Source organism: Sinohyriopsis cumingii, chromosome 17 (genome assembly GCF_028554795.1).
Source record: "Sinohyriopsis cumingii isolate HCF-2022 chromosome 17, ASM2855479v2, whole genome shotgun sequence".
In the NCBI taxonomy this organism is placed as follows: Eukaryota; Metazoa; Mollusca; class Bivalvia; order Unionida; family Unionidae; genus Sinohyriopsis; species Sinohyriopsis cumingii.
In genome coordinates, this window is record NC_142977.1 from 97193507 (window position 1) to 97218883 (window position 25377).

General features: G+C 34.4%; 1 protein-coding gene and 1 pseudogene across 2 annotated transcripts in view; one reads left to right on the top strand and one right to left on the bottom strand.

The window, feature by feature from the left end:
• The window catches only part of LOC149779499 (putative serine carboxypeptidase CPVL), a 28095-nt pseudogene extending 3625 nt beyond the window's left edge, over positions 1–24470 (bottom strand). The window contains exons 1-11 of the transcript XR_016415660.1: positions 24333–24470; positions 19881–20118; positions 18290–18408; positions 17821–17935; positions 15309–15367; positions 13232–13311; positions 12445–12511; positions 10284–10406; positions 6840–6971; positions 5689–5781; positions 2659–2832 (exon numbers count right to left, since the gene is read on the bottom strand). The product of XR_016415660.1 is annotated as a putative serine carboxypeptidase CPVL (transcript). The remainder of the gene's footprint in view (positions 1–2658; positions 2833–5688; positions 5782–6839; positions 6972–10283; positions 10407–12444; positions 12512–13231; positions 13312–15308; positions 15368–17820; positions 17936–18289; positions 18409–19880; positions 20119–24332) is intronic.
• An 89-nt stretch (positions 24471–24559) lies between these two features.
• The window catches only part of LOC149779500 (putative serine carboxypeptidase CPVL), a 46671-nt gene continuing 45853 nt past the window's right edge, over positions 24560–25377 (top strand). Inside the window, exon 1 of the mRNA XM_089940191.1 lies at positions 24560–24776. The gene's annotated coding sequence lies outside the window, so the exon portion shown is untranslated. The remainder of the gene's footprint in view (positions 24777–25377) is intronic.

The window sequence follows — 25377 nt, forward strand, 5'->3', positions numbered from 1 at the left end:
ACAAATTCAACTAGTCTGAATATAAAAATGAAGGGTAAGATATAAATGCAACTTTACTTTCATCCAGAGGACATGAATGACCATCCCCATTTTTCTAGAAAGCATGGTGCAAGTTATATAGATTAAGTAGATTTAACACCATGGGGGGACAACTCTAGAATAATGCTACAGAGCTTAACACCAAACATGGTGACACAACACTAGAAAAATGAAACAGAGCAAAACACCATAAATAGTCCCAACTCTAGAATAATGCAACAGTGCATAACACCAGAAATGGTGATAACTCTAGAACAATTTAAGAGAGCATAACACCAGAAATCGGGACAACTCTAGGATAATGAAAAAGAGAATAACACCAGCAATGGGGATAACTCTAGAATAATGCAACAGTGCATAACACCAGAAATGGTGATAACTCTAGAATAATACAACAGAACACCCAAAATGGGACAACTCTAGAATAATGCAACAGAACACCAGAAATGGGACACCTCTAGAATAATGCAACAGAACACCATACATGGAGACAAATCTAGAATAATACAAAGGAACATAACACCATACATGGAGACACAACTAATGTAACAGAGCATAATACCAGAAATGAGGACAACTCTACAAAAATGCAACAGAGCACAACACCAGAAATGGGGATGATGACAGAACAATATGCACATGTTACTCTAATGTACATCATTTCAGCCAAGTTTTCAGTCAATTCATCCAATGCTTTTGGGAACAGTTGCACACACAGGATTCATCATATTTAGTACATATATTTAACTCTAGAAAAATGCATTATAGCACAACAACAAAAAGATATGCACCACCCTTCAGTATATCGACAGATACAGGATTATTCATAGTAAGACATAAAACCTAAGTCAACTGTGACAGGCACAATAGTAATTCCTTTATTTCTTGGGACATGATGCTTTTACCCTTCAAGTGAAGTTTGTTGATATTTACAAGCCATAATGTATACTGTTCAATATGAATAATGAAACATGAAGCTGTATTAGGTGAATGAAAAAAAAATAACAACCCATGAACAATGCCTACCTCACTAAAATATGTCCCAATGAAATAGATCTTGTGAGAAATATTGATGCAACCCTTATGTCAACTCATCATTATTTTCAAGCACAAACTGGCAATCTGACAAAAATCAATGACATTACTGATAAGGTGATACAAGTACTGTTTCAGGTAACATACATTACTTTGTGCTGCATCACTTTAATTACCATTAATGTACATGTATTGCAAACTATAGTGATAATTTTGACACCAATGGCTTACGGCAAGAAGGGCAGTTGATACAGAGGTTTTCATGACGACCTTAACTTTTTCCGGTGACATTTTCTTGTAAGAGCAGAAAATATTGTTGATTTTTAAAGGTTACACTGCCATGTTTTACAGTCTGGGCAGAGTGTGGGGGATTCTCTACAACAGGTTCAAGGGCAACAAAAGTATATGTGTGGTACATTACATGACTGCATTTTATTTTCATAGTACTCTATCAAGGAACTAACATAGTTAGGATGACTCTGGAGATTACTCAAAAATGGGTCTCAAGGCCCTTGAGTATTGGTCAATGTATGCAGTCAGTGAACTACACTTACTGTGCAGAAACCACTACTTTCTGACTAGACTTACCATGACCTTTGACCCCAAAAGTTTCTTTCTAACCATAAATGCAAGCCAGCCACAAGGTATGGTCAAGGAACTTACTCTAGAATAGATTTTATTCTGTGAAATTGAGTTTTATTTCAGTCATAATGATCCTGACCTTAGATAACTTGACCCAAAATCAGCCATCTCTTACATACCTGAAGTGCAAATTCTCTGCAAAAGCTAGTCAAGGTACATGATCTAAAACTGAAGTTATTTTGCAAAAACCCATATTTCTGCTCAAAAGGACAATAACCTTGACCCTTCATATTTTGACCCAAAAGATAATTTCCTTCTTTTTTACATAAAATGTAAACCAATAACAAACTCTGGTGAAGGTAAATGGTCAAACTTACATTTTATTTTGCAAAACTATTTTTCATTTGACCTGTGATCTTCTGACCCAAAAATCATAAGCATTTTCCTTAATCCCTGTACAAGCCATCAATTAGGTTTAGTCCACATCTGTGCTGTGGAACCATGAGTACTATGCAGAACACTTCTCTTCTTTAAGTCAACCTTGACCTTTGACATACTCTAAAACCAACATGTTTCTTCCTTCCTCCAGGAGCAAGCCATCAACAAAGTTTGGCAAAGGTAAATCTTGTCAAAAGTTATTGTCTTGAAAGAAAAAGGTGACAGATCACAGGATGGACATTATCATGTCAATACAAACCCTGACTTTTGTGATTTGTATAAAATAGTTCCACTGGTGGAAAACTAGGCTGAAAACATGCAGCATACCTGTTTTAAACAGCAATGAAATACAGTTTTAAATTGATACATAACATACTTTAGCAAACTAAATTACAGAGCCTTTGTAGAACTTTTATTGATTATGTTTCTCTTATTAAAATCCTCGTTCATACAACTTACAGACTGTGCAGAAAAAGAATTTTAAACATATGTATATCCTAAAGTTTCCCTTTCCATTAGTCTGTTGAACAATTTTTACTTAATGTAAGCATTAGTTGGGAGTACCTTGTAATTCTCCATCAGAACAGCAACCCAGGGTTTGACTGTATCCATGAAATCATTAGCTAGGTGCAGCTTTACCTCTTCACCATCATTGTAGGTGAGGTTCCCCACATGTATTGACCTCCTAACCTCTGCAGAGGTTGCAAAACTGACATAGTAATTAAAGTCAGCTGGTTTCTGTAAAAGCAGCATGAAGATAAATTTGTAAAGTTTTGCTTTCATTTAATCAGTATTAGTTTTTCAAGAAGTCCCAACAACTTGTATCATATTCTCTTAATAACAGCTCAGAATTAATGTTTGTTGGTCTTTGATTTTGGAGGAAACTGGATCACTTTTGTCCTTGCATATTCCTGAACCAGAGATCAAGCCTGAGATAGGAGAACTGTAAAGCAAGTGTCTTACTACTGCACTTTCCAGGCCCTTTTTGAGAATAAACAATTTCATCAAAAGTTATTTCAAGCAGTATTATCAGAATAGGATAGAGCCTAGTGGTTAGCATACTTCTTTACTGTGTGTGTGTGTGATTTGGATTAGTAACATAGCTTTAACAATTTTTGAGTGATATCACTATAATGTCTGCAGTGTGGCAGTTTATAGTGATGCCTAGCAATGGGGCATCATGTCACAGACATGTAGCATGATGTCCCACCCAGTCACACTATCCTGACCAATCCTAACACTAACCTCTTAATGCTGAGCACCAAGCGAGGCAGCTATAAGTACCATTTTTGTAAGTCTTTGGTATGACTCGGCCAGGTATCAAAGTGGTGACATTCCTTTAGTAACAATGTAGATCCAGGTTCAATAACCAGAGGCAGCATGTGCAAAACTGAGGCAATGCATGTAACAATTTCTCCCAACTCCTCCACTTCAATGATCTGTACCTCGAATTACATCTGCACTGTTGAGATTACAAACCATGACACACTGTAAACCTGAACCATGTAATTTTCATAGATACAATATTCTTAGCACCATATACAGTTTGACAAAAAATGTTAATGAATGGATCATTAATAAAATATAGACATAAAATGTTAACGAACAGATCATTAATAAATATATAAAGACAAAGTTAGTGTGTACAAAAATCTTTAAGTTTCTTTTGAAAATTTACAGTCAATAATATCAAGATTGGAAGAGTTTAATTTCTGTTTTTTTTTTTGGGGGGGGAGGAGTTATGCTTTAATGACCTGCATGCATCCAAATAATTATGGGAAGAAATATTAAGTCTAGTTTTCTACAGTAGCTAACATTTGCAGACATTTCAGAAGAAACATGTTCTTTTGTACAAACACATTATTATTATTACAGTAAATCCTGTCTTGAAAGACCACTGCTATGTAAGACCATCTGTTTTGAGATAATTGTTTGGCAGAAGGTTCTAATATATTATGGATAAGTAGTGTAAAACAATGTAAAGGGAATGAACAGAAATATTGGCTCCATGATCTTATGTAACGGATGATATTTAATGTCACATTAGAAAGAATACTAGAGTGCATTTGCAGTAACTGTCTTTTTTAAAATTATGTCAATGCGGTTACAAAATTCTTCCTTATTTACTAGTGAATAACACTGCTCTGGTGGCCTAAGTGGTTAGAGTATCCGCCTTGGATGCAGGAGGTTGTGGGTTTGAATCCCAGCAAAGGAATACCCAGAACTTATAAAAATGGTTTTACAGCTGCCTCACTTGGTGCTCAGCATTAAGAGGTTAGTATTAGGACTGGTCAGCCTAGTATCAGGATAATGTAAAGGGGTGAGACATCGTGCTATGTGTCTGTGGCATAATGTCCCAGTGCTAGACTATAAAGTGCAACACTGCAGACATTGTTGCGATATGACTGACAATTATTTTAAAGCTATGTTATAAATCCAAATCACACATGTACACACAAAAAAGTGAAAAACAGAATATCTACAGGAACAAAGAAATACTAATTGCATGAGGACAAGAAAAAAACTCCCTTATTACATGTTCCTCCTGGAATGCAAAGTATATAGCTGTCACATTGTAATAACAAAAAAGTATTCACATTTTTTGTTCTCTTTCATAAATAGTAAATTCTAGGATTAAAGGTAAGTGTTATGCAACAGAAAGCATAATTTGTGTCTTCAGTAATATTGTCTACACTGTGAAAGTAAATATAGTAGCTGACAATTTCAATGCCTGCTTTCAGGATGATCATTTTTAAAGGAGTTTTAGACCATTTCTATCTAAAAGTTTCTTTAATAAAAAATGGCCACAAGATTTACATGTATGATTGGTCTATTCTACAAAGTTCAGTGTTTGTGTAATCAAGGTAAACAATTAACAGAGTGCAGTGGCAATCTCACAGATTGCAAGTATGAAATTTTGATAATAAATCAACATTTATTAATCAGTAAATACACACAAACTAACAAGTTAATTTGTGATAAATTAAACTAATTTTTTCATTTAAAAAAGTTTTGAAAAGTTCCTAACATTGAGACTCTAAATAACTTAAACAATTTACCCAGCCATGACACTTGCTACAAATAACTACAGCTCAGAACATGAACTGCATGTGATGAAATGTGTAAATGCGGCATGATTTAATACCAACAATTTACATTTGTGTTGAGTTTTGCATATTCACACAGTTATTAAAAGATGAATAAATTATTAGAACAAAACAGAAGAATAGAAATAATTAGGATAAACTGATTTAATACTGTCTTAGCTCCTGGTTAGAATCTGACACTGATTATATCACATTTGCCGTATATGTGAATTTCTTCATATCCTAAAGCATCTTCAGTTTAATACCCTAGTTATTTGTTATGTGTTTCATGGCTTGTCAAAAGGCATCTCTGACTTTTCAATCAAATTTGCAAAGTCACATAACACAGTATGAGTGAGTTTTATGCCAGTGAGGAGTTTGTTAATGTCAGATGGCTTTTAGTATCAGTAAAGGTGATCACCTTATTGCTATAATCAGCACAAAAACTGTATTGCCTATATTTCTCTATCTTTATGTACCAGTCAGAAATAATAATCACACACTTTACCTCAGTCAGTAAAAGGTTGTAATAATTTTTGGTTCCTGTGACATTAAACAGGTAAGAGGGATATCTGGTTCCAAGAAGTAGTGAATCAAATATCTGAAAAGAAAAAAATGAGTAGAATCAATTAAATGAAGAGTGAAACAGGAAACATTATGCAAAAAAGAGTAATAGCATTAGATCACTTACATGTTTTGAGCTCTTAAACTATTGCATTTGTACAGAATCTAGTATACATGTATTCTATTTTAATCAAATAATTAATGATCTTTTTTATCTTTACAAAACAGTACACAAAAATCTGTCTAAATTATTCATTATGGGTTTAATTAGTACACAGTCATGTGACAGAACAGAAGTCTGCACAGGACAAAGCGGGTGGTTTCCCAAATTTAATCGGGAGTTTTGACTTCAATAGAGACAGGATTTTCAACAAGAATGGTGAACTTGTCATTGTGGCACATGTCTTCAACTTTCTTATCCCAATGCTTGGGTCACTATGTGAGTAGTTTTTTGTCCATTTTCATTTGTTTTTATTTAAACTTTTGTGTGATTTCTGAGTCACAGAACGTTATTGTGACTAGATATGAAAAATGATCTATTATAAACAGGGGATTACTGTATTCATCTTATATGTTGGTACACCATATTTGTTGGGATGCCATAAATTAATTTTAAAGTAATTTTTTTGTGCACTATATGTTCTGGGATACATTAAAAAAAATCAATTTGCAAGCTGTGGGACACCTTTTAAATCCTTAGAAAATTATATGTCCAAAAAATTCTCTTATTTATAAGTAAATAAGTAAAAACTTACTTATATGTAAAAATCTTAAGAGACAACAAAATTAATGTGTATATTTTAATGAAATTCTAACAACTCTGGTGCATATGTACTTGTTGAAAGTTATCAAAATCAAATCAGTTAACAGAATGCTGCATTATAAGACCAAACTGTGTCATGTTTTAATTAGTTCATAATAATGTTGTATGATACCTGTAATCATGTTATAATTAGTTTTTAAAATATGATAACTGTAAGACTGTATGACAATACTGATTTTGTGAATTCTTAATAATGGACATTTTACTGGATTTAGTGAGTTCAGGTTATTTTGTGCGACTTTATGCCTCTTTACTAGATGGGCACATCTCACCTGCAAAGCTCTGAGAAACTGTTTATCATGAATGTAGGCCACAGCCTGGTCAGTCATCGACTGGAAGTATATCTTTTGTTTTTCATCAAGCAGACCAAGGCTGTACATGAAGCCAGCATACTCCGATATCATCTGCAATCAGGTAAATTTATCAAAACTTTACATTTTCAAATGAATACTTTGAAAATAATCAATAAAATGACAATTAACTTCCAACACTGTACAGTAGCTTTACATCGTATGATTTATCATTTGGCTGTAAATTCACTAGTTTTCATAAAGTACAATTTTTTTATAATTTTGTAGTTTCTAAAAACAACAAATTAAAAGACCCAATCAATCTTTTTCGTTCTATGGAAACAACATGACCTCTTCTTCAATCCACAGATTAAAGTACAGTAAACGTGATTGGAGCAACTTCTGCTACAAGCAACCATCTGCCATTTGCAAAAGAATCAATTTGCATGAATCCATTTTCTTGAAAAAATGCAATGTCATGAGAATACCAGTAGAATCATCTTGTGATCTGCCTTTTAAATGAACTACGGGTTTCAACACAGATATGAACAACCATATCAGAAACATATATAAATGCACTTTACTCCAGTAAAGTTTACTCAAGAGTGAATAATTTATGTTTTGTATCCACATTATCAGTAAAGGATAAAAATCTTGTCCCAGAAAGTATGAACATAACAGGCTATCTCCATAATAATGTCATGGTCGACATGAGACCCAAATTTTAGGGTACAACACTGTTTAGTCAACTTAATACTTCTCTTTTTTAACACAAATGAGGCACAAGAAGTCATAATGTGCTCAAAAAAAGAAAGCTCTCACTGGCCTTAAAGGCACAATGGGTTGATGTTGACTCAAGAAAAAGAAGAGTCAAGTTTGCTTTCTCTGCATATGTGAGCAAACCCTAGGTTGGTGCTGGCTTTAAAAAAGTAGTTGCCAAAAAAATCTCCAACCTCAATATTCTGTTGACAATTTCTTTTACAAATGTCACTATTTTCATAATACAATATTATTTGTTTATCTCAGCATCCTCAGCATCAAGGTAATATTGCTGACATAAGCTAACATTTAGATAAGTGGGGGTGGTGCTGAAAATAAATTTAAATTTCACATACAAGTAAAATTTTTAAGAGATGACCTTTCAGCAGTGACTAGGATTTATGCAGAGAAAAAAAATGGAAATTCTGATTAAATGAAGACAATAGGTCAGAAATACACTTGTATATTGAGAACTTAAATTTGTGTAGTACACTCCACAATGTGTTAAATAAAATACATGCATATGAAATATCCATGAATTTGAGTATTAGTTCATATGTTAAAAATTCAAGTATCAGTCAAATCCTGTTAGAAAACACAGCTAAAACGTATATATAACAAATGGTAGTCCTAGTCTGATCTACATCCCATTGTCATGTTCACGTAACAATTCACTCTGATATTTATTATCCTAGTAAAATGTGGCTGCATAGTTGTTTATATGCTACATGTACATGTACTTAAATTTACCTAGATTTTGGTCAGCCAGAGACAACTACCATGATGCTGAGGCAACCAAGGGGATGAGGTTATTCATAGGGAAATGAAAATATGTGAACTAATTAAAAAGTTTAACATTCTTGCGGGATGTACCACCTTCATTTAACTCAATGGCCAGAGATCCATTTTTTCAAAATATTGGAACTTTAATTTGGGTTTTATGCCGCCATTGGTAGCGATTGTGAGCATGAACTTTTTTTTGCAAACAGCAAACTTTCACAGCACAATAAATATGTTCCAATCACTATGAAAAATGAAACAATGCTTTTATTTAAGTTTGTTGCTGACATAATTTGATCAAAGGTCTTCAGCTTGCATTGATGATGGTTCATGTGTTATTGAAGGCACCGCTAAAGGCCCTCTTAGAAGGACCAAACAAATGCCTGTTTATTATTGCTGTAGCAATATCAAATAACTGTAAAACACTGATGGAGATGGTTTGTTTATCTTCGTTTGCTTAGTATATATACAAAACGATCGATGATTCAGAGGTAATCAGTTTTCTTTGAAGTTTCAGCAAATCTATTTTTTCTGGCACCAAATCTATTTTTTCTGGCACTTTTTTCAAAAAGAAAAAAAAATGCCATCATCTGGTAGATTGTAGTCATTCCTGTTCCCACCTTCTGAGTTGGTTGATTTTTGCTAGTCAGGTAGCATGACTATTTGGGTTATATTCCAGCACAGAGTACTAAGGCCAGACATCAGCATAGTGGATTATAATATAACTATGCCATGTTAGGGTGGTTTGTCAATATGAACAAAGGATTTGTATATGTAACAATAGATTACAGTGCAATTTTATATCCAAGTCTGCAGCTTTTTGTCATGGTGCCTTTGAATTTCTTAACTCCAAACCCAAGACTATATACAATTTTCAAAAGCCAAAAATGTTGTCACCCAAAAATTGCCAGATGGGATATTTTGTCACCAATAAGGAAAAAAAATTGTGATTTGCGACATCAGTGAAGCTCAGGCACTGGGGTGACTATTTCTACTGAAACGACCCCAAGTATGGACTATGAATACAGCAAAATTCTGTCCGTGTCCATGTGTCGTAATCAAGCAGAAACCATTGTGGACAGATGACAACTGTATAAGTGAACTGTCAGATCAATGAAGGACTGTACAAGTAAAATCCTACGCCATCCTAACCTTCATCTCCTGTCACAGCTGTCAAATAATTACTGCATATACTTGATTATAAGTATAGTCCAAATGCAAACAACATAGAACCTGACTTGTTATCATATAATGTGCCAGCAGGTCAGATATAAAAGTATTTTGTTCTACTGATTACTCTTAACAAACTGTATAGACCCTGATCAACCAGTGCAATATGTGATGGCAAATCTGGGTCTGTTCAGTCTGCAGTCAGACTAATAAGCAAGTTTAGATATTACTGTTTAAACAATGGAGGAAAGTATATAAAAAAAAGTATGCCACTTCCATCTACATCAAGCTGTCAAAGTGGCTTGGAAAGGGATCCCACGAGTTGTGTAACTATACAAATATGCTCTCAGATGACATGTTGAGCATATCATCAATGTCATACAAACTGTACAAATATGCTATCGGATTACATGTTGAGCATATCATCAATGTCATGCTATCCATACAAATATGCTATCAGATGACATGTTGAAAATATCATCAATGTCATACAAACTGTATATAATTATATGCTATCAGATGACATGTTGAGCATATCTTCAATGTCATACTAACTGTACAAACATGCTATCAGATGACAAGTTGAGCATATCATCAATGTCATGCTATCCATACAAATATGCTATCAGATGACATGTTGAACACACCATCAATGTCATACTAACTGTACAAACATGTGATCAGGTGACAAGACAAATATCAAGTGGGAATATTTACAGTTTCTGGGTCAGTAAGACCATCTCCTATAGCCATGCCTTTCATGTTTATCTTCATGGCTGCTGTTGGATTCTTCATGTGGATGTAGTAGGAGATGGCAGGGACATATTTGCCAGCATATGACTGAAACAAAAGAACACACTTAAGGGTACAAACTCCAGGACAAGAAACCTTTGAATACATTAACTCTCAAAAATATAAACCAAAGAAATTCAAACAAAATATGTATTCTCATACAGCAGTACACCTCTCCTGAGAACGGAAAACAGACAAATTTCACTCCAACTAAAAAACAAAATGACAGGAGTCTATATAATAAAAAATATACATGTGTTAAAATTAAAGTGGTAAGATGCAAACAAGAGTACAGTGAATAGCAAATTGATTAACAGCTCCCTGTAAATAAACTATAAGGACATAGCTGATTCAGGAGAGTGTTGATCAATGAGTCTCAATTACAGCACCTTTGGTCAAAGTATGCAGTCTACAACTGAAAACATTATTTTTTATTATCAAGAACTGAAATTTCTGTTCAGAAATTATTGCTCTTTTTCAGTCAGTGACAATGACCTTAGACCGCCAAATTCAAAAGCATCTTTGTTACCTAACTTATCCACATTCTGCAAAAAACATTTTTCTTCTTTCAGCTACATTGATCTTGGCATTTCATAACTTGATATGCTAATTGCCTCCCCAAAGTGTAAGCTGTCTGCAAAGACTGATTTAGACATGTGATGCAGACCTAAAATTGAAAGGCTTGATCCTTACCCAAGGTGCAAGTAATTTTGCAAAGACTGGTATTGGTCTGAGGTTGAAAACGAATGTTACTGTGCAGAAACTGTTTTTGTTTTTCAGTCATAGCAACCTTGGCATTTGACTTTCTCAACCCAAATTAAATAGGCTTCTTTCTCACCCAAGTGCAAAATATCCACAAAGTTTGGTCAGGATGACATGATGTAGAACTAATGTTATGGTGCAGAACCATTTTTCTTCTTTTAGTGTCAATTACCTGAACATTGGACAATCTGACAAAAGGTCAATAGCCTTCTTCCCTAACCCTAGGGCAAGCTATCTACAAAAGTCCATGCAGGTATATGATGCAGAACTAATGCAATTGTGCCAAAACCATTTTCATTCTTTCGAACTTTGACCATTGACATTTTCATCATAAAATCAACAGATTTCTTACTTACAAAAAGTAAAAGCAATCAACATATTTTGCTAATGGTACAAGCTGAGGAACTAAAATCATAGTGCAGGAAAGGAAAGGTTACTGGAGAGACAGACAGATAGGGTAGTAGCATAAGATATATAAAAAGGTAAGACTGCTAATGTAAGCCATGTTGAAAAACTGTGAACAATATTTTATTTTTTATACAAGACCGAAAAGATATGCACACTGTCATATTTGAACAGATACAGGAACTTGCATATACTACTATGAATAAATCTTAACTCATGCCCATAATAATAATAAAGTTTTTATGACACAGCAATGACCTTACTAAGGACTTCTTTGTAATTGCTTTGCATCGTAGCAATACTCATTTCCAAGCTAATTTTAGAACTTTTATACCATATAACTGGTACCAACCAAGCAACCGCGATGAAAACTGTGAGTTTCTTTTATTGTCATCTATGTATTTCATGACAACCTAGTAAAATTTAAATTGTAAAATTTTTCAAATTCACGATTTCTGAGAGTCCAGATAGGCTGTAGATAAAATTTCTGCATAAATAAATTCTATAAGAAATTTTTAATAATAAATATGCACAACAAAAGCCATCAAACTTTAGCGAACATTTATCACAAAACATCTAACTTTGTTGATGGCTGAGGAGTTTAAATTTCAACAAAATTTAAAATAAAAAAATGTAGCAGAATCAGCAGCAAACAATTTTTTTTAAAAGAAAACAAAAATGAGATCAACTTTTTATCAATACCTGATGGAATAGATGTGGCATCCTAAAACAAATGTTTTTTGTACAAAAAAAAACATAAATGCTGTATGGTCATAGATATCATTTGAAGACCTATGTTGCAGCCAAACTGTTGATGGCAGGCAAGAAAGGGGTATAATAGGTGGCAAAAACAAATGACAGGAGAATGGCTTTTTTGCTCTTAGTTGAGTGATGGATATTTTATTTCTGGATAAGTTACCTCCCCAGTGGCATAGAAATCATTCTTTTGATATTCACTGAAGACAGTAAAGAACTGATAGAGGCAGCTGCAAATAATGAAACAGTTTAAATGAATGCAGTGTTATTAAATTAATTATGCAGCATGCACACAATATAACATCAAGCTTTATCACACAAAGCTTATATTTCAATCCAAGGAGAATACATACATCAGACTGCTTGCATATTTTAGTAATTAAAGAATTTCATGCAATATTATATTTAAAATGAACACCTGTTATAACTCTGTTCATCACACAAGAATATAATTGTTTATTACACACTTACAGACTTTTTTATTTGATCTTGAAAAGTGTTATTCCACACTGTGACATATAAACATACAATTATTATAAACCAACATTAGTACTGTAATGAAATAGAATATCTGCTAGGTAATTATGTTGTTGCTGTTGTAGGATTTGATGCCATTTTTCAGCACAAGAGAGGCTATACATGGTGGCCAGAATAAATGGTCGAGGAAGAACCTGGGAAAACCCTGGAAAGAACCACCAACCCACAAGAAGCTACTGGCAAGCTTTCTCATGCTAGGTAATTAAATGTATAAACCATTTCTTCATAGTGTAAATAATATACGTATTTGTAGAACAATATGATACATTTCTAGATATATTTTCGGATTTTAATTTAATTGCAAGATCTTAATAAATTGATTTATTTATACTAAATGATGCACTGGCTATTAGACACAGACAATCTCGCTCTCTTTCTCGCTTTCAGATATGACATAGAAAGAACTCTCCTACCTGTACAAGTCTCTTCCGACATCAGCTTCATTTGTTGCGTATCCTGCATCAGCTTGTGTAAAACTATATCCAGTACCAACCTGAAGTCATAATTACTAATATTAGTTCTTCATATGAAAACAACATAATTTGTTCAATGTGATTAAAGAAAGAAACAGAACTGTTTAAAAAGCTTTTGTTTTTAGTGGATGTCCTAGATTCAAATATCTAGAAGATAATTTCGGCTTGATATTTTCAAGATGACATATTTAATCTTCTGAATATTTGTTCAGTACAAATAATGAAAACTTCATTGTTCATACATAATGAATTTCATTCATAAAGAATTCCCTGCTGAAGTTCAATTCATTTCACATATTGATATGCAACATGTGCATGCAAAAAATAAAGGATACTTGTTAAGAAAAAAGAAACAGTTACATAAACAGGTAGCAGATACAAATTGTGGTACAGTGTACAAGTTGTTGTTGCTGCCTATGATTATGTTTTGTTCAGAAAATCTATATGATATTTCAAAGTCCTAATTACATATATTCTGTACACTTTCTCAGATCAGAATGAAACATGAATTTTGTGTACAGAGTGGTAGAAATGTGTATGGAGTGGAAGAGTATATCTATGGAGTGGTAGAGTATGTGTAAGCAGTGGTAGGGTATATGTATGGAGTGGTAAAGTATGTGTATGGAGTGGTAGAGTATATGTATGGAGTGGTAGAGTATGTGTATGGAGTGGTAAAGTATGTGTATGGAGTGGTAGAGTATGTGTATGGAGTGGCAGAGTATGTGTATGGAGTGGTAGAGTATATGTATGGAGTGGTAGAGTATGTGTATGGAGTGGTAGAGTATGTGTATGGAGTGGTAGAGTATGTGTATGGAGTGGTGAAGTATGTGTATGGAGTGGTAGAGTATATGTATGGAGTGGTAGAGTATGTGTATGGAGTGGTAGAGTATGTGTATGGAGTGGTAGAGTATATGTATGGAGTGGTAGAGTATGTGTATGGAGTGGTAGAGTTTGTGTATGGAGTGGTAGAGTATATGTATGGAGTGGTAGAGTATGTGAATGAAGTGGTAGAGATGTGTATGGAGTGGTAGAGTATGTGTATGGAGTGGTAGAGTATGTGTATGGAGTGGTAGAGTATATGTATGGAGTGGTAGAATATATGTATGGAGTGGTAGAGATGTGTATGGAGTGGTAGAGTATATGTATGGAGTGGTAAAGTATGTGTATGGAGTGGTAGAGTATATGTATGGAGTGGTAGAGTATGTGTATGGAGTGGTAGAATATATGTATGGAGTGGTAGAGTATGTGTATGGAGTGGTAGAGTATGTGTATGGAGTGGTATAATATATGTATGGAGTGGTAGAATATATGTTTGGAGTGGTAGAGATGTGTATTGAGTGGTAGAGTATGTGTATGGAGTGGTAGAATATATGTATGGAGTGGTAGAGTATATGTATGGAATGGTAGAGTATATGTATGGAGTGGTAGAGTATGTGTATGGAGTGGTAGAGTATGTGTATGGAGTGGTAGAGTATATGTATGGAGTAGTAGAGTATGTGAATGAAGTGGTAGAGCATATGTATGGAGTGGTAGAATATATGTATGGAGTGGTAGAGATGTGTATGGAGTGGTAGAGTATATGTATGGAGTGGTAAAGTATGTGTATGGAGTGGTAGAGTATATGTATGGAGTGGTAGAGTATGTGTATGGAGTGGTAGAGTATGTGTATGGAGTGGTAGAGTATATGTATGGAGTGGTAGAGTATGTGAATGAAGTGGTAGAGTATGTGTATAGAGTGGGAGAGTATATGTATGGAGTGGTAGAATATATGTATGGAATGGTAGAGTATATGTATGGAGTGGTAGAGTATGTGAATGAAGTGGTAAAGTATGTGTATGGAGTGGTAGAGTATGTGTATGGAGTGGTAGAGTATGTGTATGGAGTGGTAGAGTATATGTATGGAGTGGTAGAGTATGTGAATGAAGTGGTAGAGTATGTGTATAGAGTGGTAGAGTATGTGTATGGAATGGTAGAGTATATGGCACATTAATTCTTGACAATGAAAAGAAAAACTCACTGGATTATCTATGTATATCAGGGAATACCTCTTGTTCCATGTGATGTCTCTTAGCTTTACTGAAAACAGAGAATATAGAGTCAACATTAAAGACCCCATTGCCTTGTACAATGAAGCTAGTGGAGTTATCAGAGAATATAAAGTCACTTTTAATGACATCATTACATTATGTGATAAAGCTAGTGGAGTTATCAGAGAATAGAAAGTCACTTTTAATGACATCATTACATTGTGTGATAAAGCTGGTGGAGTCATCAGAGAATAGAAAGCCACTTTTAATGACATCATTACATTATGTGATAAAGCTAGTGGAGTTATCAGAGAATAAAAAGTCACTTTTAATGACATCATTACGTTGTATGATAAAGCTAGTGGAGTTAACAGGTTATTGATACAAAATGTGAATTATCTGGCATACGCACTTGCTGTAGGAAGCTTGAGATGCACAATATTCATATCAATTTATTCCTATTTATTTTATTACTCAAGAGAAAGTTTTACTGAGCAAACACTTGGAAAGCTTTTGACAACCTCAGAAAGTCTTTGGTCCAAAAATGCCCCTTAAAACTTTCTAAAACAGCTTCTATACGTGCACACTTACTATACTGTTAAATTCATTAAAAATACACTTGAGAGTATATAATAAAAAACTGAATATTTTTGTTGGTTACATGGAACAACTAAAATAACAAAAACCTTAGGAAGTCCCAATAACTAGATATTAATTTTGAAATCCGGTTAGTATCTAAGACCAATCAGACCTTAATTTTAATTTAGATTGATTGAAATTCATAAGTTATAAATATCATACTGTCAAACAACAAGATTTAGCAAAGTAAAATAATGCTACCATACCCGCCAAATTCCAAGACAATGTTGAGAAGGTTTTAAGGGGACTAAAAAAGTGTGCTTTCAGGTCCCAAGGGGTGGGGTCAATGCATGTGGCCTTAAAACAACATTATCCAACTGAGAATATGTTGTCTTTTCAAATAAGCCTATAAAAAATTACTGGAAATTCCTATCTACTTTCTTTGAAGCATTAACATGCTAACAAAAATAATTGGTACACTTAGCATTGTCCCATATTGTCCCCACACATGTTCCCACACTCATGTAACAGAACCACACAAACATTATATATATATATATATATATATATATATATATATATATATATATATATATATATATATATATATATATATATATATATATATATATATATATATATATATATATATATGTATATATATATATATATACACACACATTAAGAGTCATAAACATATGGCTCCGTTGGCCTAGTGCTTAGAGCATCTGCCTTTGGAAGCGGGAGGTTGTGGGTTCAAACCCTGACTGAGTCATACCAAAGACTTACAAAAATGGTACTTGGTGCTCAGCTTTAAGAGGTTAGTGTTAGGACAGGTCGGCCTAGTGTCAGGATAATGTGACTGGGTGGGACATCATGCTACATGTCTGCGGCATGTTGCCCCAGTGCTAGACATCACTATAAAACTGCCATACTGCAGACATCGCAGCGATATGACTGAAATTTTTTTACAGCTATGTTAAAAATCCTAATCACACACACACACATGCCATAAATATAGACAAGAAGTTTCTGTCATTACAATCAGTTGGACAGTGAAGTATTTTCCTAATCTGTTGCAGCCATTGCTGCTGTCAGTAGTTCAGTGGATGGAGGGGGGAGTTAAAGGTAATACAATTGTCATTTGTGTTCATGTCAATAATCATTTAAGACTAGATGTTCAAACATCCCCGAAGATTTTTGTTGATTTTTCCCAGCAAAAAAATGATCTTTTTGTATCTGCATATCTGTGAGGGAGCAGCAAATATGATGCGTGATGTTTCTTGTGTTTGCAGTATGTCCAAAAAAGTCAAATGCTCCTCCTTATTGCTGCACTTCTCAAAGTCAAACTCCATTCAGGAGTTCCTCAATTTAGTTTTGCAGGGTTCCACTCATTTAGCCAAAAATTCATCTTTGTCTTGAAAAATGTAGCACATATGTACACCAATCTGGCTACTGAAATAATTGTGTTTTGCATTTTATATATGAAGTAGACTGTATTGTGTTCTACAGACAAGTATGTCTTTCAACACGATTCAATCAACAGAAACCAAATTCTGAAGTAAAATGTTTGCTAATATTTACATGATTTTATTACAGTAAATATTACTTATATTATTACTTATATGAAATAATGATTTCCTACAAAAATACAATCTTTCAAGAAAAGATAAACATATAATAATCACTGTAAATTTGTAACAAAATATATGTCTATGTAGATACAATTTATTTCATGTCCTACTCTTTATGTGTGACAAAGTTACAGTTCTACAATTCTGATCATTATAAATATTATTAGAGGTTGACCATAACACGGCAGACATATTTGTCCAAGGGAGATAATAAGACTCTTGCTGCAAACTATACATGCAGCCTCTAATAATTTGCAGTTGTATGGAAATCATTGTGCAATGAACTGACCTTTTCCATCCACTGTCACCATGAATGGTCCATTCTCCACAAAGAGTCCAAATAGTGATGAACTGCCTGGTCCACCCTGCAGCCACAGTACCACAGGGGCATCTTCTGGATTCTCCTACCAATTACACAAATGTGATTCTACTATTAAAACACAAAAGTAAACTCAAATACATTTTTATCACACAGTTTGCAAAGCTAAACCAAGAACAATTTTGTAATTATAGATTTTTATATTTGCTCTGCTATCCATGTCCCTTCACCCACCCAAAATTCCTGAACATTACAGAACATCTAGAAAATTAATTCCAATCATTCTTCCCACAAATTTACTGCATCCTATGTACTAGATTATTCAAATGAGTAAAAGGTATTTATATAAGCATTCTTGATTCAACTTCATGGAGATTCAATAGTGCATGTTCATAAATGATGCACAACTTTTATTCATCAATAACCATTTTAGTAATACCTGTGCTGGAAAGAACCAAAAGAACATATTACTGTTGTAGTTCTTATTAACAGTGAAGAACCCAGAATAACTTTCCAGACTTAGTTCTCCAAGGGGACCAACTCGACTCAACTGTCTGGCTGAAAGGATAAAATGAATAATAGAATCAATGTTGGCATTGACACAAAGACAAGGAAATCATAGTCATGGGGTAAAACTTTTGTCCAATACAGCACTCTTTTGAGCCGATGACAAAGTGAAAATAACTTAGACTGGAATTTCTCTTTCTGGTTTGAACTTTTAATTTAAATCAACATTTCTTCATTGTTTTCCTCTTAAAAAATAACAATATTAATTTTGTAATTCCACTGTACCATCAATTTACATTCAAGGTTCTCCACAGGATTTTCAAAAAAGTTGCAGTTCAGAACTGCTTCCCTCAAAAAGTTGTAGTCCAGAACTGCTTCCCTCAAAAAGTTGCAGTCCAGAACTGCTTCCCTCAAAAAGTTTCAGTTAAGGACTACTTCCCTCAAAACGCTGCAGTCCAGGACTGCTTCCCTCAAAAAGTTGCAGTCCAGGACTGCTTCCCTCAAAAAGTTGCAGTCCTGGACTGCTTCCCTCAAAAAGCTGCAGTCCAGACTGCTTCCCTCAAAAAGTTGCAGACCAGACTGCTTCCCTCAAAAAGTTGTAGTCCAGACTGCTTCCCTCAAAAAGTTGCAGTTAAGGACTGCTTCCCTCAAAACGCTGCAGTCCAGGACTGCTTCCCTCAAAAAGTTGCAGTCCAGGACTAGAAACTGAAGTAACAATGACAATACTATTTTACCCTTGCAATAATTTAAAACATAATGAGTATATTGTTATGACACAAATATACAAGTCACCAGACTACTAATACTATAACCTCTTTTTCAGCACTTGATACAATACAATGCATAGTTTGAAGAAAATATTGTCACACTAGTACAGTAGCTTTACGAAATCTATTACTCAACAATTTATTATAAAATGTAAATTTGCTCAGTAGGATGTAAAATATTCTGACCTACCATATATACATGCTTATAAGTTAACTCCAACTCAGCCATTGTATAATGCATGGGCAGATCCGAGTCTATGTTGTTTGTTCTACTGATTACTCCTAATGGTGCAAAGACCCAGATCTGCTGGTGCATTATGTGGCAACATATCTGGGTCTATGGTCTGCAGTTGGACTTATTAATGAATACATACAGTAAGATTTTTCATTATTATTAAATGCTGCTAAAATTAGTGACAATCTGAAAGCAATGTGAAAAATAAATTTATATATCAAATATAATCTTGCCATTTTATCTATGTATTAAATTTCAATTGATCAAACTGTTTTCCATATTGTTTCACATGTGACCTGGCTGACCTGGCAGCAGCATGCTTGATCTCCATTTCAGTGGTCCAATCCGAAACCATTGGTTTCAATCAAGTTCTACGGGTTTCTCCACCTCAAAAAAATTTGCATTCAAATATCATGGATCTGTCAAGTGTCACAAATTTTTCTAAAACAGATGTAAAATCAAACTTTTAAAACCTACTACACATTAATCCTCATGTCAGGAGCAATCAGACAAATACTAACCTTTATCAATCTGCCCACTTTCAATGTAAGGGGTCAAAAAAGAGGTTCACCAGGGTCCACTTCATGATGATTTGAGACCTTTGGAAATCTGTGTGAATTGATGTTGTATAAAGCACTTCCTCTGGATTCAAACAATGGGAGACAACTCAGAAGACAAACTGCTATAAAAATGATAATTTGTGTCCAGCTTATATTTTGCATTTTTCTGTCCAGAGGTTCTACTGGTTCAAAGATATTTCTGTAACAATAAGACAAGAAAAATTAATTAGCAGAATAATACTAAACAAAATATGAATAGATCAATTAAATTTTAATTTAAAACATGTGGTAGTACATTTCATTATCTATTCTTATGTTTAGAATAAATTTACAAAATTAAACGGATAGCTCTTCAAGTTTGAAGTATGTATCATAAAAGCAAACTAGCATTATTTATTATCTATTCAATAAAGAAACATTTGTTGAAAACGAAACCTTTTAAGTTGATAAAAACATGCTGAACTGACCAGCTTAATTATATATATACAGACAACAGAGAACAAGGCATAAGCATTATTCAATTTAACCAAAGAATGGATATTGCCCATGTGTACATTTGTAAATAAACATTTTCAATAATTACTAAACATGATGAAAGAATGTACATGTGCCATAAGTGATTTAACCTTATTAATGTAGCTAAAACAAATGAATGCCATCAAATATCCATCTTCACTAGTCACGGTTCCAATATGTTAACCTATCTACATATTAATGGATTGATCAGATATTTAAGTGTTTTGTCATAGAGACATCTATTGGATTTCATGAGCTGCCTCCCTTATTATGTAATGCTAACTAACCAATAACATGTAACAGTGGTGCACTGTGCATCAGCTGAAATTGGTGGAGGTAACTGACCTCAAAAGGTCGCTTCATATGTTTAACATCAAAATATACATGGTAGATTTACTGGACTATGATAGTCTTTTGTAGGATGGACAAGTGAATAATTTTAAAGCATAATGTAACATTGTTTCTTTGTCATGTACATGGTTATCTTTTCTGATTTAGCACAAGTTAGACCTAGATGTTCAGTTTTACTGTCCATTGGTGGTGGCAATGGTTAAAAAATTGGTTTAAGATTTTCTGTATTTAGGTCTCAAACCCTAGAAGCATACTAACCTTACTGCTGCAGAAACAGGGAGCCATGCATTATCATGTCCATGTACACCTACCCTCCCTGTGACTATCAGGCTTCCTTCTAGCCAACATGCAAACCATCCAACAACTTTGGTCAAGATACATGGTTAAAGTTTCTGTGTCTAGGAATAAGTTCCAAACCCTGGGAGAGATAGCTTTCAGACACATAAGTTCCAAACCCTGGGAAGGATAGTTTTGACACATTAACGGTAGAATCAGGGATCTATGCTATTTTGAATCCTGTACCCAAATAATGACCAAGTAAACATTAAGTAAACTTCACACTAACTTACTCAAAGTTAGATTTTCAACGTTTAGATCAAGAATAAATAAATAAGAAACTGGTTCAGCTTTGGTCTCTTGGTATGTCATTGCAATAAATGGCCAAACTAAACACTATGAAATACAAGTTTGATTTGCTTCCTTAACAACATTTTTAGGGCATGTGGATTTAAAAAAATGTTTGGTCTAAACAGAAAAGAATACAAATCAAAACAAGCTCAAGAATTTAAAAATACCTAAGCTAATTGATTACACACAAACACACACACACACACACACATAAAGTTGTTTTAGCATAAATTCCTATTTTCACATTTAGTACTACTTTATTTCAGATATGGGAAAACAAGAGTCCCTCAAAGGGACTGATGCTCTACTGGCTGAAAAGAATTTCCAGGAATTTATGTTAATGGAAGGATGGACAACGGACAACAGACCATCACATAAATAAGCTCTTTTGATCTAGTAAAAGTGCAGCTAAAAGCTATTTTATATAAATGAATTAGAATTTTACAAACATAGATTAACATTTATTTTACATATGTTAGATTCTTTCTACAAATGTAAAATAAACAATTTCTTTCACAATCTATATTTGTATTTCAGGCGCATGAGAATGATTTCTGACACATAAACAGGGGTACAGCAGTTTTGTAGACAGGCTTCTTATTTACCCCAAGAACAAGCCATCCACAAAATCTGGTCCAGGTCTGCGCGTATACCAGGACTTGCAGTGTGCAAACCATTTTCCTTCTTTCAATCACAGCAACCTTGACCTTTGACCCTATTACTGAAAGCCTTCATCCTCACCCCAAGTAGAAGCCATCCACAAGACATGGAAAAGGTATGTGGCATGCACTAATGTTACCGTGCAGAAATGTTTTTATTCTTCCGGTCACAGTAACAACTTTAGAATGTAAGGAACTCAAGTTATTATACAGAAATGAAATAGGAAATGGATGACTGGCATGAAAATTATGGGTTTTACATTGAAATAAATGAATAAGTAAATTTTAAATTGTACTGAAGGAAAATACATCATATTCTTTTTTTATAATATGTATAAACTTTGCTGTATCAAATGCATTTTGCTAAAATTACATTTTAAAAAACCTACTGGTTTAAATTAAACCAAATTAGAAATTCTATTTATGACATTGGTATTTCCAATTCAAGTTATTTTGCTTGTGTGGGTGGGAATATATGTCACTGTATTTTGCTTTTATTAAATTTTAACATAGCTTTAACAATTTTCGTCACATTACTACGATGTCTGCAGTGTGGCAGTTTATTGTGATGTCTAGTACTGGGGCATCATGCCACAGACATGTAGCATCATGTCCTACCCTGTTGAAATATCCTGACACCAGGATGACCGTGTCCTAGCACTAACATTGAACTACATCACATAATGCTGTTTGAAAATATTGACTCGCCAATACATATATGGGGACCATGTTACTAAAGAAACTCCTGTTTAAATTGAAAATGCCAACAAGTTGCTAGTGTTAGGGACCCCTGATGACAATCAGGTTAGAAACTTTAAATTATTGATGAATGAAATTACCATGTTTTGTACATTTTGTTTATAATCCTTGCTATGGACTTTTACAATGGTGGCCATGTACTAAACTGGGTCAAGAAAAGAGCCTAATCGTCACAATGTAGGGTTGTAGGAATTAGCTTATCAACACGTGTAACTATCATTGTGGCGTTACATTGCACAACATTCAATCTGGATTGTACTGGATCACACCTTTATTCTGATCACATCCAAAAATGTCCACCTACTTTTAACATAGATTGTGCCATACGACTTCTTGGTTCCAATTAAAGTGCATAATTGCTATCTAAAGGTACATATAATCAAATTCTAAATAATAGTACCCATTACTGAAGTAGTGTTGAATGCCTACATGACCTAGGCATTACTGTTACTATGATCTTTTTTAGTCCAAATCTGTCTTTAGGCAACATTATGGTGATTTCTGCCAGTGATGTACTAACGGTAAATGGCACTGTAAATGGCACCCAGGGTGATGATGATGGCCCAAAGGGCCAGAACACAAGGCCTGAAGGGCAGAAGCCAGGATAGGGTTCTTCTGAGGGGGCTAGTGCTGTGAGCTTTATATACAGTGCCCATGATGAGCCCTGGTTGCCAATGATTTTTCTGCAATTTAATGCCAACTGGATGCTATTCCTGCATTTTATCAGCTGTTGTGGCACCCCAAGACCTCTGGTGACCAGGGCAGACACCCTATACGCACCCCTGTTTATATGCTACCGACTTCTTCATTGTTTGTGAAATGTAATTATAGTTATCACTTGCAATATCCTTTGCAAGTACTTTGCATTTAAAACGTGTGAAATTCAGCTACTAATGAGTGTTACACGTGAATGCAGGCGAAAACAATTTAAATTACCCTCTCCCTTGTAGCGTATATGTCCATATTTAGGCAATCAGAGTTTAGTCTGACCCTTCCAACCCCATTTGTGATATTTGGACATTTATACACCCCCGACATAAATGTCCAAATGCCAAAAAAATGAGGTGGGCTGGGAGGAAACTCGAATTAATTTTTACGATAACCAATACGTTATTTGCACGCTCATATCTGGAGTAATAAATACATTTGTTATAAGTTCATATTTAGTATACTTACTGAAGCGATAAAAAAGGGGGGGGGGGCGAGTGGATATTGAACAATCTACTGTGTAGCTTTCACTGGCTTTTAAACTGCCATGTGGGCGTAGGAAAGTTGCATATGACAATCGGCAGGCTTGATTAACCTGGTATGTTAGAAGCTTTCATAGTCGTGGGAAGTTTTTTGTACTAAGAAACGTGCTACATCGGGTATCATCAATGCAAGGTTTTACTACCAGTGGCCCAGCCCTACAATGTAAGACATCGACCCTGATATTTATATATTTTGGTTCATATCCTCAGGCACTTGATTCCGGGGTAAACTTAATCATGTGTACACTCACCAATTAAAAGACAGGATATGGAGTACAAAAAATCCGTTTCCCATGTAATAAAAGTTGTATGCTTGCCTCGGTTTCAAATATTTCTAATTTATGTTTTCCCGTGCACTATTATGTATTAATCAGTTTCTTTCAGCAAGGAAAATAATCGAGGCATCTATCCAAGTTTAAATTTTAGAACATAGACCCATTAGTGTCACATGATTAGCACATGATAAACATGTGAGAGAGGCTAAGGAGGGCCACAGGTTCTTAATGCGAGCTTAATGTTGAAAAATAGCAATAACCTGAAGGAAAATATCATAAAGAGTGACAGAATTACCTCAGATTACCCCCGTGACCCGTTCTGACAAAGGACCATGTCTATCATGCTATAAAAGTCTGGACTTACTAGGCGAACGACAACAAAACGGTTAAGTACTGCTGGGTTTCTTATAAACACGAAAGGTAATGTTTGAGTTTATCTTTTTATTCAAATAATGACATTAGACTGAATTTCTCTCTCTTATGATAATTTGGCTTAGAAATAATTTTTTATATGAATCTTTTGAAGAAAGTGGGGGCGGTGGGCTAGCCATTTTAGCATATAGACCCGTGGCAGTCGAACCTCGAACATTGCAATGACAATACAAGGGCGATGTTTCACACTAAATCCCAGGAAAATGGTCCAAGTTCAGAAAAAAAATTGAGTTTTAAAGTTTTGGTGAATGGTCACTTTTTCAGGTTTGCTTATAAAATATATTCAGACTTTAGACCAGGAGTCTTAAACTTGGGGGTGGGGGGTGGGCACCAGACAGATGCCCCCCGACTTCCAAATTTTTTTTTAAAGTGTTGTTATATGTTTGTGTATCCCCCCAAAGGTATGTATGTTTGTATATTTTATTATAGAATTTTTATCAAAAAATTTTCAAATTTAGAATTTTTGATGGGGTATTTGTATCCTTAGTGTGAACTATAGGGTTGTTCATCCGACTCTGTGTTTCAGTCCCCAATGTCGGAGTTCCTTCCCCTTTTTGTTTGGTGATCTTTGCCAGAGATCTCCTTAGTC